Source organism: Odontesthes bonariensis, chromosome 16, assembly GCF_027942865.1.
Source record: "Odontesthes bonariensis isolate fOdoBon6 chromosome 16, fOdoBon6.hap1, whole genome shotgun sequence".
Lineage (NCBI taxonomy): Eukaryota > Metazoa > Chordata > Actinopteri > Atheriniformes > Atherinopsidae > Odontesthes > Odontesthes bonariensis.
Genome location: NC_134521.1, coordinates 32,199,906 through 32,213,764, shown reverse-complemented (window position 1 = coordinate 32,213,764; position 13,859 = coordinate 32,199,906).

Below are 13,859 nucleotides of genomic sequence, written 5' to 3'. Positions count from 1 at the left end.
CTTCTTAGAATGTATATATATGAAGGACAAAGGAGTTTGAACTTGTTTTGACTGAAGGAATTGGTGTTTATAAGCAAAAATCCGAATTTCGTCTTAATTCCGCAAAAGAAGGCTATTCCTGTGTTTCTTTCTCAAACAAGGTCATTTAAAGAGGTTAATGCATGGAACCTACTTAGATTTGATATATAAGAAGGACAAAGGAGTTTGAACTTGTTTTGACTGAAGGAATTCATTTTATAGCAAAAATACCAATTTGGCCTTAACTCGCAAAAGTAAGGCTATTCCTGTTTTTCTTTCTCAAACAAGGTCATTTAAAGAGGTTAATGCATGGAACCTACTTAGATTTGATATATAAGAAGGACAAAGGAGTTTGAACTTGTTTTGACTGAAGGAATTCATTTTATAGCAAAAATACCAATTTGGCGTTAACTCGCAAAAGTAAGGCTTTTCCTGTTTTTCTTTCTCAAACAAGGTCATTTAAAGAGGTTTATGCATGAAACCTACTTCGAATGTATATATATGAAGGACAAAGGAGTTTGAACTTGTTTTGACTGAAGGAATTCACTTTATAGCAACAATACCAATTTGGCCATAACTCGCAAAAGTAAGGCTATTCCTGTGTTTCTTTCTCAAACAAGGTAATTTAAAGAGATATATAAATGGAACCTTCTTAGAATTGATATATATGAAGGAGAAAGGAGTTTGAACTTGTTTTGACTGAAGGAATTCACTTTATAGCAAAAATACCAATTTAGACACAACTCGCAAAAGTAAGTCTATTCCTGTTTTTCTTTCTCAAACAAGGTCATTTAAAGATATGTATGCATGGAACCTTCTTAGAATGGATATATATGAAGGACAAAGGAGTTTGAACTTGTTTTGACTGAAGGAATTGGTGTTTATAAGCAAAAATCCGAATTTCGTCTTAATTCCGCAAAAGAAGGCTATTCCTGTGTTTCTTTCTCAAACAAGGTCATTTAAAGAGGTTAATGCATGGAACCTACTTAGATTTGATATATAAGAAGGACAAAGGAGTTTGAACTTGTTTTGACTGAAGGAATTCATTTTATAGCAAAAATACCAATTTGGCCTTAACTCGCAAAAGTAAGGCTATTCCTGTTTTTCTTTCTCAAACAAGGTCATTTAAAGAGGTTTATGCATGAAACCTACTTAGATTTGATATATAAGAAGGACAAAGGAGTTTGAACTTGTTTTGACTGAAGGAATTCACTTTATAGCAAAAATACCAATTTGACATTAACTCGCAAAAGTAAGTCTATTCCTGTTTTTCTTTCTCAAACAAGGTCATTTAAAGATATGTATGCATGGAACCTTCTTAGAATGGATATATATGAAGGACAAAGGAGTTTGAACTTGTTTTGACTGAAGGAATTCATTTTAGAGCAAAAATACTTATTTGGCCTTAACTCACAAAAGTAAGGCTATTCCTGTTTTTCTTTCTCAAACAAGGTCATTTAAAGAGATATATGCATGGAACCTTGTTAGAATTGATATATATGAAGGACAACGGAGTTTGAACTTGTTTTGACTGAAGGAATTGGTGTTTATAAGCAAAAATCCGAATTTCGTCTTAATTCCGCAAAAGAAGGCTATTCCTGTGTTTCTTTCTCAAACAACGTCATTTAAAGAGGTTAATGCATGGAACCTACTTAGAACGTATATATATGAAGGACAAAGGAGTTTGAACTTGTTTTGACTGAAGGAATTCACTTTATAGCAAAAACACAAATTTGGCCTTACCTCGCAAAAGTAAGGCTATTCCTGTGTTTCTTTCTCAAACAACATCATTTAAAGAGGTTAATGCATGGAACCTACTTAGATTTGATATATATGAAGGACAAAGGAGTTTGACCTTGTTTTGACTGAAGGAATTCACTTTATAGCAAAAATATCAATTTGGCCTTAACTCACAAAAGTAAGGCTATTCCTGTTTTTCTTTCTCAAACAAGGTCATTTAAAGAGGTTTATGCATGGAACCTTCTTAGAATGTATATATATGAAGGACAAAGGAGTTTGAACTTGTTTTGACTGAAGGAATTGGTGTTTATAAGCAAAAATCCGAATTTCGTCTTAATTCCGCAAAAGAAGGCTATTCCTGTGTTTCTTTCTCAAACAACGTCATTTAAAGAGGTTAATGCATGGAACCTACTTAGATTTGATATATAAGAAGGACAAAGGAGTTTGAACTTGTTTTGACTGAAGGAATTCATTTTATAGCAAAAATACCAATTTGGCCTTAACTCGCAAAAGTAAGGCTATTCCTGTTTTTCTTTCTCAAACAAGGTCATTTAAAGAGGTTTATGCATGAAACCTACTTAGAATGTATATATATGAAGGACAAAGGAGTTTGAAATTGTTTTGACTGAAGGAATTCACTTTATAGCAACAATACCAATTTGGCCATAACTCGCAAAAGTAAGGCTATTCCTGTTTTTCTTTCTCAAACAAGGTCATTTAAAGAGGTTTATGCATGGAAGGACAACGGAGTTTGAACTTGTTTTGACTGAAGGAATTGGTGTTTATAAGCAAAAATCCGAATTTCGTCTTAATTCCGCAAAAGAAGGCTATTCCTGTTTTTCTTTCTCAAACAACGTCATTTAAAGAGGTTAATGCATGGAACCTACTTAGAATGTATATATATGAAGGACAAAGGAGTTTTAACTTGTTTTGACTGAAGGAATTCACTTTACAGCAACAATACCAATTTGGCCATAACTCGCAAAAGTAAGGCTATTCCTGTTTTTCTTTCTCAAACAAGGTCATTTAAAGAGATATATAAATGGAACCTTCTTAGAATTGATATATATGAAGGACAAAGGAGTTTGAACTTGTTTTGACTGAAGGAATTCATTTTAGAGCAAAAATACTTATTTGGCCTTAACTCACAAAGGTAAGGCTATTCCTGTTTTTTCTTTCTCAAACAAGGTCATTTAAAGAGATATATGCATGGAACCTTCTGAGAATTGATATATATGAAGGACAAAGGAGTTTGAACTTGTTTTGACTGAAGGAATTGGTGTTTATAAGCAAAAATCCGAATTTCGTCTTAATTCCGCAAAAGAAGGCTATTCCAGTGTTTCTTTCTCAAACAACGTGATTTAAAGAGGTTAATGCATGGAACCTACTTAGAATATATATATGAAGGACAAAGGAGTTTGAACTTGTTTTGACTGAAGGAATTCATTTTATAGCAAAAATACCAATTTGGCCATAACTCGCAAAAGTAAGGTTATTCCTGTTTTTCTTTCTCAAACAAGGACATTTAAAGAGGTTTATGCATGGAACATACTTAGAATGTATATATATGAAGGACAAAGGAGTTTGAACTTGTTTTGACTGAAGGAATTCACTTTATAGCAAAAATACCAATTTGGCCTTAACTCGCAAAAGTAAGGCTATTCCTGTTTTTCTTTCTCAAACAAGGTCATTTAAAGATATTTATGCATGGAACCTACTTAGAATGTATATATATGAAGGACAAAGGAGTTTGAACTTGTTTTGACTGAAGGAATTCACTTTATAGCAAAAATACCAATTTGGCCTTAACTCACAAAAGTAAGGCTATTCCTGTTTTTCTTTCTCAAACAAGGTCATTTAAAGAGGTTTATGCATGGAACCTTCTTAGAATGTATATATATGAAGGACAAAGGAGTTTGAACTTGTTTTGACTGAAGGAATTGGTGTTTATAAGCAAAAATCCGAATTTCGTCTTAATTCCGCAAAAGAAGGCTATTCCTGTGTTTCTTTCTCAAACAAGGTCATTTAAAGAGGTTAATGCATGGAACCTACTTAGATTTGATATATAAGAAGGACAAAGGAGTTTGAACTTGTTTTGACTGAAGGAATTCATTTTATAGCAAAAATACCAATTTGGCCTTAACTCGCAAAAGTAAGGCTATTCCTGTTTTTCTTTCTCAAACAACGTCATTTAAAGAGGTTAATGCATGGAACCTACTTAGATTTGATATATAAGAAGGACAAAGGAGTTTGAACTTGTTTTGACTGAAGGAATTCATTTTATAGCAAAAATACCAATTTGGCCTTAACTCGCAAAAGTAAGGCTATTCCTGTTTTTCTTTCTCAAACAAGGTCATTTAAAGAGGTTTATGCATGAAACCTACTTAGATTTGATATATAAGAAGGACAAAGGAGTTTGAACTTGTTTTGACTGAAGGAATTCACTTTATAGCAAAAATACCAATTTGACATTAACTCGCAAAAGTAAGTCTATTCCTTTTTTTCTTTCTCAAACAAGGTCATTTAAAGATATGTATGCATGGAACCTTCTTAGAATGGATATATATGAAGGACAAAGGAGTTTGAACTTGTTTTGACTGAAGGAATTCATTTTAGAGCAAAAATACTTATTTGGCCTTAACTCATAAAAGTAAGGCTATTCCTGTTTTTCTTTCTCAAACAAGGTCATTTAAAGAGATATATGCATGGAACCTTGTTAGAATTGATATATATGAAGGACAACGGAGTTTGAACTTGTTTTGACTGAAGGAATTGGTGTTTATAAGCAAAAATCCAAATTTCGTCTTAATTCCGCAAAAGAAGGCTATTCCTGGGTTTCTTTCTCAAACAACGTCATTTAAAGAGGTTAATGCATGGAACCTACTTAGAACGTATATATATGAAGGACAAAGGAGTTTGAACTTGTTTTGACTGAAGGAATTCACTTTATAGCAAAAACACAAATTTGGCCTTAACTCGCAAAAGTAAGGCTATTCCTGTGTTTCTTTCTCAAACAACATCATTTAAAGAGGTTAATGCATGGAACCTACTTAGATTTGATATATATGAAGGACAAAGGAGTTTGACCTTGTTTTGACTGAAGGAATTCACTTTATAGCAAAAATACCAATTTGGCCTTAACTCACAAAAGTAAGGCTATTCCTGTTTTTCTTTCTCAAACAAGGTCATTTAAAGAGGTTTATGCATGGAACCTTCTTAGAATGTATATATATGAAGGACAAAGGAGTTTGAACTTGTTTTGACTGAAGGAATTGGTGTTTATAAGCAAAAATCCGAATTTCGTCTTAATTCCGCAAAAGAAGGCTATTCCTGTGTTTCTTTCTCAAACAACGTCATTTAAAGAGGTTTATGCATGGAACCTTGTTAGAATTGATATATATGAAGGACAAAGGAGTTTGAACTTGTTTTGACTGAAGGAATTGGTGTTTATAAGCAAAAATCCGAATTTCGTCTTAATTCCGCAAAAGAAGGCTATTCCTGTGTTTCTTTCTCAAACAACGTGATTTAAAGAGGTTAATGCATGGAACCTACTTAGAATATATATATGAAGGACAAAGGAGTTTGAACTTGTTTTGACTGAAGGAATTCATTTTATAGCTAAAATACCAATTTGGCCATAACTCGCAAAAGTAAGGTTATTCCTGTTTATCTTTCTCAAACAAGGACATTTAAAGAGGTTTATGCATGGAACATACTTAGAATGTATATATATGAAGGACAAAGGAGTTTGAACTTGTTTTGACTGAAGGAATTCACTTTATAGCAAAAATACCAATTTGGCCTTAACTCGCAAAAGTAAGGCTATTCCTGTTTTTCTTTCTCAAACAAGGTCATTTAAAGATATTTATGCATGGAACCTACTTAGAATGTATATATATGAAGGACAAAGGAGTTTGAACTTGTTTTGACTGAAGGAATTCACTTTATAGCAAAAATACCAATTTGGCCTTAACTCACAAAAGTAAGGCTATTCCTGTTTTTCTTTCTCAAACAAGGTCATTTAAAGAGGTTTATGCATGGAACCTTCTTAGAATGTATATATATGAAGGACAAAGGAGTTTGAACTTGTTTTGACTGAAGGAATTTGTGTTTATAAGCAAAAATCCGAATTTCGTCTTAATTCCGCAAAAGAAGGCTATTCCTGTGTTTCTTTCTCAAACAAGGTCATTTAAAGAGGTTAATGCATGGAACCTACTTAGATTTGATATATAAGGAGGACAAAGGAGTTTGAACTTGTTTTGACTGAAGGAATTCATTTTATAGCAAAAATACCAATTTGGCCTTAACTCGCAAAAGTAAGGCTATTCCTGTTTTTCTTTCTCAAACAACGTCATTTAAAGAGGTTAATGCATGGAACCTACTTAGATTTGATATATAAGAAGGACAAAGGAGTTTGAACTTGTTTTGACTGAAGGAATTCATTTTATAGCAAAAATACCAATTTGGCCTTAACTCGCAAAAGTAAGGCTATTCCTGTTTTTCTTTCTCAAACAAGGTCATTTAAAGAGGTTTATGCATGAAACCTACTTAGAATGTATATATATGAAGGACAAAGGAGTTTGAAATTGTTTTGACTGAAGGAATTCACTTTATAGCAACAATACCAATTTGGCCATAACTCGCAAAAGTAAGGCTATTCCTGTTTTTTCTTTCTCAAACAAGGTCATTTAAAGAGGTTAATGCATGGAACCTACTTAGATTTGATATATAAGAAGGACAAAGGAGTTTGAACTTGTTTTGACTGAAGGAATTCATTTTATAGCAAAAATACCAATTTGGCCTTAACTCGCAAAAGTAAGGCTATTCCTGTTTTTCTTTCTCAAACAAGGTCATTTAAAGAGGTTTATGCATGAAACCTACTTAGAATGTATATATATGAAGGACAAAGGAGTTTGAACTTGTTTTGACTGAAGGAATTCACTTTATAGCAACAATACCAATTTGGCCATAACTCGCAAAAGTAAGGCTATTCCTGTGTTTCTTTCTCAAACAAGGTAATTTAAAGAGATATATAAATGGAACCTTCTTAGAATTGATATATATGAAGGAGAAAGGAGTTTGAACTTGTTTTGACTGAAGGAATTCACTTTATAGCAAAAATACCAATTTAGACACAACTCGCAAAAGTAAGTCTATTCCTGTTTTTCTTTCTCAAACAAGGTCATTTAAAGATATGTATGCATGGAACCTTCTTAGAATGGATATATATGAAGGACAAAGGAGTTTGAACTTGTTTTGACTGAAGGAATTGGTGTTTATAAGCAAAAATCCGAATTTCGTCTTAATTCCGCAAAAGAAGGCTATTCCTGTGTTTCTTTCTCAAACAAGGTCATTTAAAGAGGTTAATGCATGGAACCTACTTAGATTTGATATATAAGAAGGACAAAGGAGTTTGAACTTGTTTTGACTGAAGGAATTCATTTTATAGCAAAAATACCAATTTGGCCTTAACTCGCAAAAGTAAGGCTATTCCTGTTTTTCTTTCTCAAACAAGGTCATTTAAAGAGGTTTATGCATGAAACCTACTTAGATTTGATATATAAGAAGGACAAAGGAGTTTGAACTTGTTTTGACTGAAGGAATTCACTTTATAGCAAAAATACCAATTTGACATTAACTCGCAAAAGTAAGTCTATTCCTGTTTTTCTTTCTCAAACAAGGTCATTTAAAGATATGTATGCATGGAACCTTCTTAGAATGGATATATATGAAGGACAAAGGAGTTTGAACTTGTTTTGACTGAAGGAATTCATTTTAGAGCAAAAATACTTATTTGGCATTAACTCGCAAAAGTAAGGCTATTCCTGTGTTTCTTTCTCAAACAACATCATTTAAAGAGGTTAATGCATGGAACCTACTTAGATTTGATATATATGAAGGACAAAGGAGTTTGACCTTGTTTTGACTGAAGGAATTCACTTTATAGCAAAAATACCAATTTGGCCTTAACTCACAAAAGTAAGGCTATTCCTGTTTTTCTTTCTCAAACAAGGTCATTTAAAGAGGTTTATGCATGGAACCTTCTTAGAATGTATATATATGAAGGACAAAGGAGTTTGAACTTGTTTTGACTGAAGGAATTGGTGTTTATAAGCAAAAATCCGAATTTCGTCTTAATTCCGCAAAAGAAGGCTATTCCTGTGTTTCTTTCTCAAACAACGTCATTTAAAGAGGTTAATGCATGGAACCTACTTAGATTTGATATATAAGAAGGACAAAGGAGTTTGTACTTGTTTTGACTGAAGGAATTCATTTTATAGCAAAAATACCAATTTGGCCTTAACTCGCAAAAGTAAGGCTATTCCTGTTTTTCTTTCTCAAACAAGGTCATTTAAAGAGGTTTATGCATGAAACCTACTTAGAATGTATATATATGAAGGACAAAGGAGTTTGAACTTGTTTTGACTGAAGGAATTCACTTTATAGCAACAATACCAATTTGGCCATAACTCGCAAAAGTAAGGCTATTCCTGTTTTTCTTTCTCAAACAAGGTCATTTAAAGAGATATATAAATGGAACATTCTTAGAATTGATATATATGAAGGACAAAGGAGTTTGAACTCTTTTTGACTGAAGGAATTCACTTTATAGCAAAAATACCAATTTAGACATAACTCGCAAAAGTAAGTCTATTCCTGTTTTTCTTTCTCAAACAAGGTCATTTAAAGAGGTTTATGCATGGAAGGACAACGGAGTTTGAACTTGTTTTGACTGAAGGAATTGGTGTTTATAAGCAAAAATCCGAATTTCGTCTTAATTCCGCAAAAGAAGGCTATTCCTGTGTTTCTTTCTCAAACAACGTCATTTAAAGAGGTTAATGCATGGAACCTACTTAGAATGTATATATATGAAGGACAAAGGAGTTTGAACTTGTTTTGACTGAAGGAATTCACTTTATAGCAAAAATACCAATTTGGCCATAACTCGCAAAAGTAAGGCTATTCCTGTTTTTCTTTCTCAAACAAGGTCATTTAAAGAGATATATAAATGGAACCTTCTTAGAATTGATATATATGAAGGACAAAGGAGTTTGAACTTGTTTTGACTGAAGGAATTCATTTTAGAGCAAAAATACTTATTTGGCCTTAACTCACAAAAGTAAGGCTATTCCTGTTTTTTCTTTCTCAAACAAGGTCATTTAAAGAGATATATGCATGGAACCTTCTGAGAATTGATATATATGAAGGACAAAGGAGTTTGAACTTGTTTTGACTGAAGGAATTGGTGTTTATAAGCAAAAATCTGAATTTCGTCTTAATTCCGCAAAAGAAGGCTATTCCTGTGTTTCTTTCTCAAACAAGGTCATTTAAAGAGGTTTATGCATGGAACCTTGTTAGAATTGATATATATGAAGGACAAAGGAGTTTGAACTTGTTTTGACTGAAGGAATTGGTGTTTATAAGCAAAAATCCGAATTTCGTCTTAATTCCGCAAAAGAAGGCTATTCCAGTGTTTCTTTCTCAAACAACGTGATTTAAAGAGGTTAATGCATGGAACCTACTTAGAATATATATATGAAGGACAAAGGAGTTTGAACTTGTTTTGACTGAAGGAATTCATTTTATAGCTAAAATACCAATTTGGCCATAACTCGCAAAAGTAAGGTTATTCCTGTTTTTCTTTCTCAAACAAGGACATTTAAAGAGGTTTATGCATGGAACATACTTAGAATGTATATATATGAAGGACAAAGGAGTTTGAACTTGTTTTGACTGAAGGAATTGGTGTTTATAAGCAAAAATCCGAATTTCGTCTTAATTCCGCAAAAGAAGGCTATTCTTCTATCTCAAACAACGTCATTTAAAGAGGTCTATGCATGGAATATTCTTAGAATGGATATATATGAAGGACAAAGGAGTTTGAACTTGTTTTGACTGAATGAATTCATTTTATAGCAAAAATACCAATATGGCCTTAACTCACAAAAGTAAGGCTATTCCTGTTTTTCTTTCTCAAACAAGGTCATTTAAAGAGATATATGCATGGAACCTTCTTAGAATTGATATATATGAAGGACAAAGGAGTTTGAACTTGTTTTGACTGAAGGAATTGGTGTTTATAAGCAAAAATCCGAATTTCGTCTTAATTCCACAAAAGAAGGCTATTCTTGTGTTTCTTTCTCAAACAACGTCATTTAAAGAGGTTAATGCATGGAACCTACTTAGATTTGATATATATGAAGGACAAAGGAGTTTGAACTTGTTTTGACTGAAGGAATTCATTTTATAGCAAAAATACCAATTTGGCCTTAACTCACAAAAGTAAGGCTATTCCTGTTTTTCTTTCTCAAACAAGGTCGTTTAAAGAGGTTTATGCATGGAACCTACTTAGAATGGATATATATGAAGGACAAAGGAGTTTGAACTTGTTTTGACTGAAGGAATTGGTGTTTATAAGCAAAAATCCGAATTTCGTCTTAATTCCGCAAAAGAAGGCTATTCTTCTTTCTCAAACAACGTCATTTAAAGAGGTTTATGCATGGAATCTTCTTAGAATGGATATATATGAAGGACAAAGGAGTTTGAACTTGTTTTGACTGAAGGAATTCATTTTATAGCAAAAATACCAACATGGCCTTAACTCACAAAAGTAAGGCTATTCCTGTTTTTCTTTCTCAAACAAGGTCATTTAAAGAGATATATGCATGGAACCTTCTTAGAATTGATATATATGAAGGACAAAGGAGTTTGAACTTGTTTTGACTGAAGGAATTCATTTTATAGCAAAAATACCAATATGGCCTTAACTCACAAAAGTAAGGCTATTCCTGTTTTTCTTTCTCAAACAAGGTCATTTAAAGAGATATATGCATGGAACCTTCTTAGAATTGATATATATGAAGGACAAAGGAGTTTGAACTTGTTTTGACTGAAGGAATTCATTTTATAGCAAAAATACCAATTTGGCCTTAACTCACAAAAGTAAGGCTATTCCTTTTTTTCTTTCTCAAACAAGGTCATTTAAAGAGATATATGCATGGAACCTTCTTAGAATTGATATATATGAAGGACAAAGGAGTTTGAACTTGTTTTGACTGAAGGAATTGGTGTTTATAAGCAAAAATCCGAATTTCGTCTTAATTCCACAAAAGAAGGCTATTCTTGTGTTTCTTTCTCAAACAACGTCATTTAAAGAGGTTAATGCATGGAACCTACTTAGATTTGATATATATGAAGGACAAAGGAGTTTGAACTTGTTTTGACTGAAGGAATTCATTTTATAGCAAAAATACCAATTTGGCCTTAACTCACAAAAGTAAGGCTATTCCTGTTTTTCTTTCTCAAACAAGGTCATTTAAAGAGATATATGCATGGAACCTTCTTAGAATTGATATATATGAAGGACAAAGGAGTTTGAACTTGTTTTGACTGAAGGAATTGGTGTTTATAAGCAAAAATCCGAATTTCGTCTTAATTCCGCAAAAGAAGGCTATTCCTGTGTTTCTTTCTCAAACAACGTCATTTAAAGAGGTTAATGCATGGAACCTACTTAGAATTTATATATATGATGGACAAAGGAGTTTGAACTTGTTTTGACTGAAGGAATTCACTTTATAGCAAAAATACCAATTTGGCCTTAACTCGCAAAAGTAAGGCTATTCCTGTTTTTCTTTCTCAAACAAGGTCATTTAAAGAGGTTTATGCATGGAACCTATTTAGAATGTATATATATGAAGGACAAAGGAGTTTGAACTTGTTTTGACTGAAGGAATTCACTTTATAGCAAAAATACCAATTTGGCCTTAACTCGCAAAAGTAAGGCTATTCCTGTTTTTCTTTCTCAAACAAGGTCATTTAAAGAGGTTTATGCATGAAACCTACTTAGAATGTATATATATGAAGGACAAAGGAGTTTGAACTTGTTTTGACTGAAGGAATTCACTTTATAGCAAAAATACCAATTTGGCCTTAACTCGCAAAAGTAAGGCTATTCCTGTTTTTCATTCTCAAACAAGGTCATTTAAAGAGGTTTATGCATGGAACCGTCTTAGAATGTATATATATGAAGGACAAAGGAGTTTGAACTTGTTTTGACTGAAGGAATTGGTGTTTATAAGCAAAAATCCGAATTTCGTCTTAATTCCGCAAAAGAAGGATATTCCTGTGTTTCTTTCTCAAACAACGTCATTTAAAGAGGTTAATGCATGGAACCTACTTAGATTTGATATATAAGAAGGACAAAGGAGTTTGAACTTGTTTTGACTGAAGGAATTCATTTTATAGCAAAAATACCAATTTGGCCTTAACTCGCAAAAGTAAGGCTATTCCTGTTTTTCTTTCTCAAACAAGGTCATTTAAAGAGGTTTATGCATGAAACCTACTTAGAATGTATATATATGAAGGACAAAGGAGTTTGAACTTGTTTTGACTGAAGGAATTCACTTTATAGCAACAATACCAATTTGGCCATAACTCGCAAAAGTAAGGCTATTCCTGTTTTTCTTTCTCAAACAAGGTCATTTAAAGAGATATATAAATGGAACCTTCTTAGAATTGATATATATGAAGGACAAAGGAGTTTGAACTTGTTTTGACTGAAGGAATTCACTTTATAGCAAAAATACCAATTTAGACATAACTCGCAAAAGTAAGTCTATTCCTGTTTTTCTTTCTCAAACAAGGTCATTTAAAGAGGTTTATGCATGGAACCTACTTAGAATGTATATATATGAAGGACAAAGGAGTTTGAACTTGTTTTGACTGAAGGAATTCACTTAATAGCAAAAATACCAATTTGGCCTTAACTCGCAAAAGTAAGGCTATTCCTGTTTTTCATTCTCAAACAAGGTCATTTAAAGAGGTTTATGCATGGAACCTACTTAGAATGTATATATATGAAGGACAAAGGAGTTTGAACTTGTTTTGACTGAAGGAATTCACTTTATAGCAAAAATACCAATTTAGACATAACTCGCAAAAGTAAGTCTATTCCTGTTTTTCTTTCTCAAACAAGGTCATTTAAAGAGGTTTATGCATGGAAGGACAACGGAGTTTAAACTTGTTTTGACTGAAGGAATTGGTGTTTATAAGCAAAAATCCGAATTTCGTCTTAATTCCGCAAAAGAAGGCTATTCCTGTGTTTCTTTCTCAAACAACGTCATTTAAAGAGGTTAATGCATGGAACCTACTTAGAATGTATATATATGAAGGACAAAGGAGTTTGAACTTGTTTTGACTGAAGGAATTCACTTTATAGCAAAAATACCAATTTGGCCTTAACTCGCAAAAGTAAGGCTATTCCTGTTTTTATTTCTCAAACAAGGTCATTTACAAAGATTTATGCATGGCACCTTGTTAGAATTGATATATATGAAGGGCAAAGGAGTTTGAACTTGTTTTGACTGAAGGAATTGGTGTTTATAAGCAAAAATCCGAATTTCGTCTTAATTCCGCAAAAGAAGGCTATTCTTCTTTCTCAAACAACGTCATTTAAAGAGGTTTATGCATGGAATCTTCTTAGAATGGATATATATGAAGGACAAAGGAGTTTGAACTTGTTTTGACTGAAGGAATTCATTTTATAGCAAAAATACCAATATGGCCTTAACTCACAAAAGTAAGGCTATTCCTGTTTTTCTTTCTCAAACAAGGTCATTTAAAGAGATATATGCATGGAACCTTCTTAGAATTGATATATATGAAGGACAAAGGAGTTTGAACTTGTTTTGACTGAAGGAATTCATTTTATAGCAAAAATACCAATTTGGCCTTAACTCACAAAAGTAAGGCTATTCCTGTTTTTCTTTCTCAAACAAGGTCATTTAAAGAGATATATGCATGGAACCTTCTTAGCATTGATATATATGAAGGACAAAGGAGTTTGAACTTGTTTTGACTGAAGGAATTGGTGTTTATAAGCAAAAATCCGAATTTCGTCTTAATTCCACAAAAGAAGGCTATTCTTGTGTTTCTTTCTCAAACAACGTCATTTAAAGAGGTTAATGCATGGAACCTACTTAGATTTGATATATATGAAGGACAAAGGAGTTTGAACTTGTTTTGACTGAAGGAATTCATTTTATAGCAAAAATACCAATTTGGCCTTAACTCGCAAAAGTAAGGCTATTCCTGTTTTTATT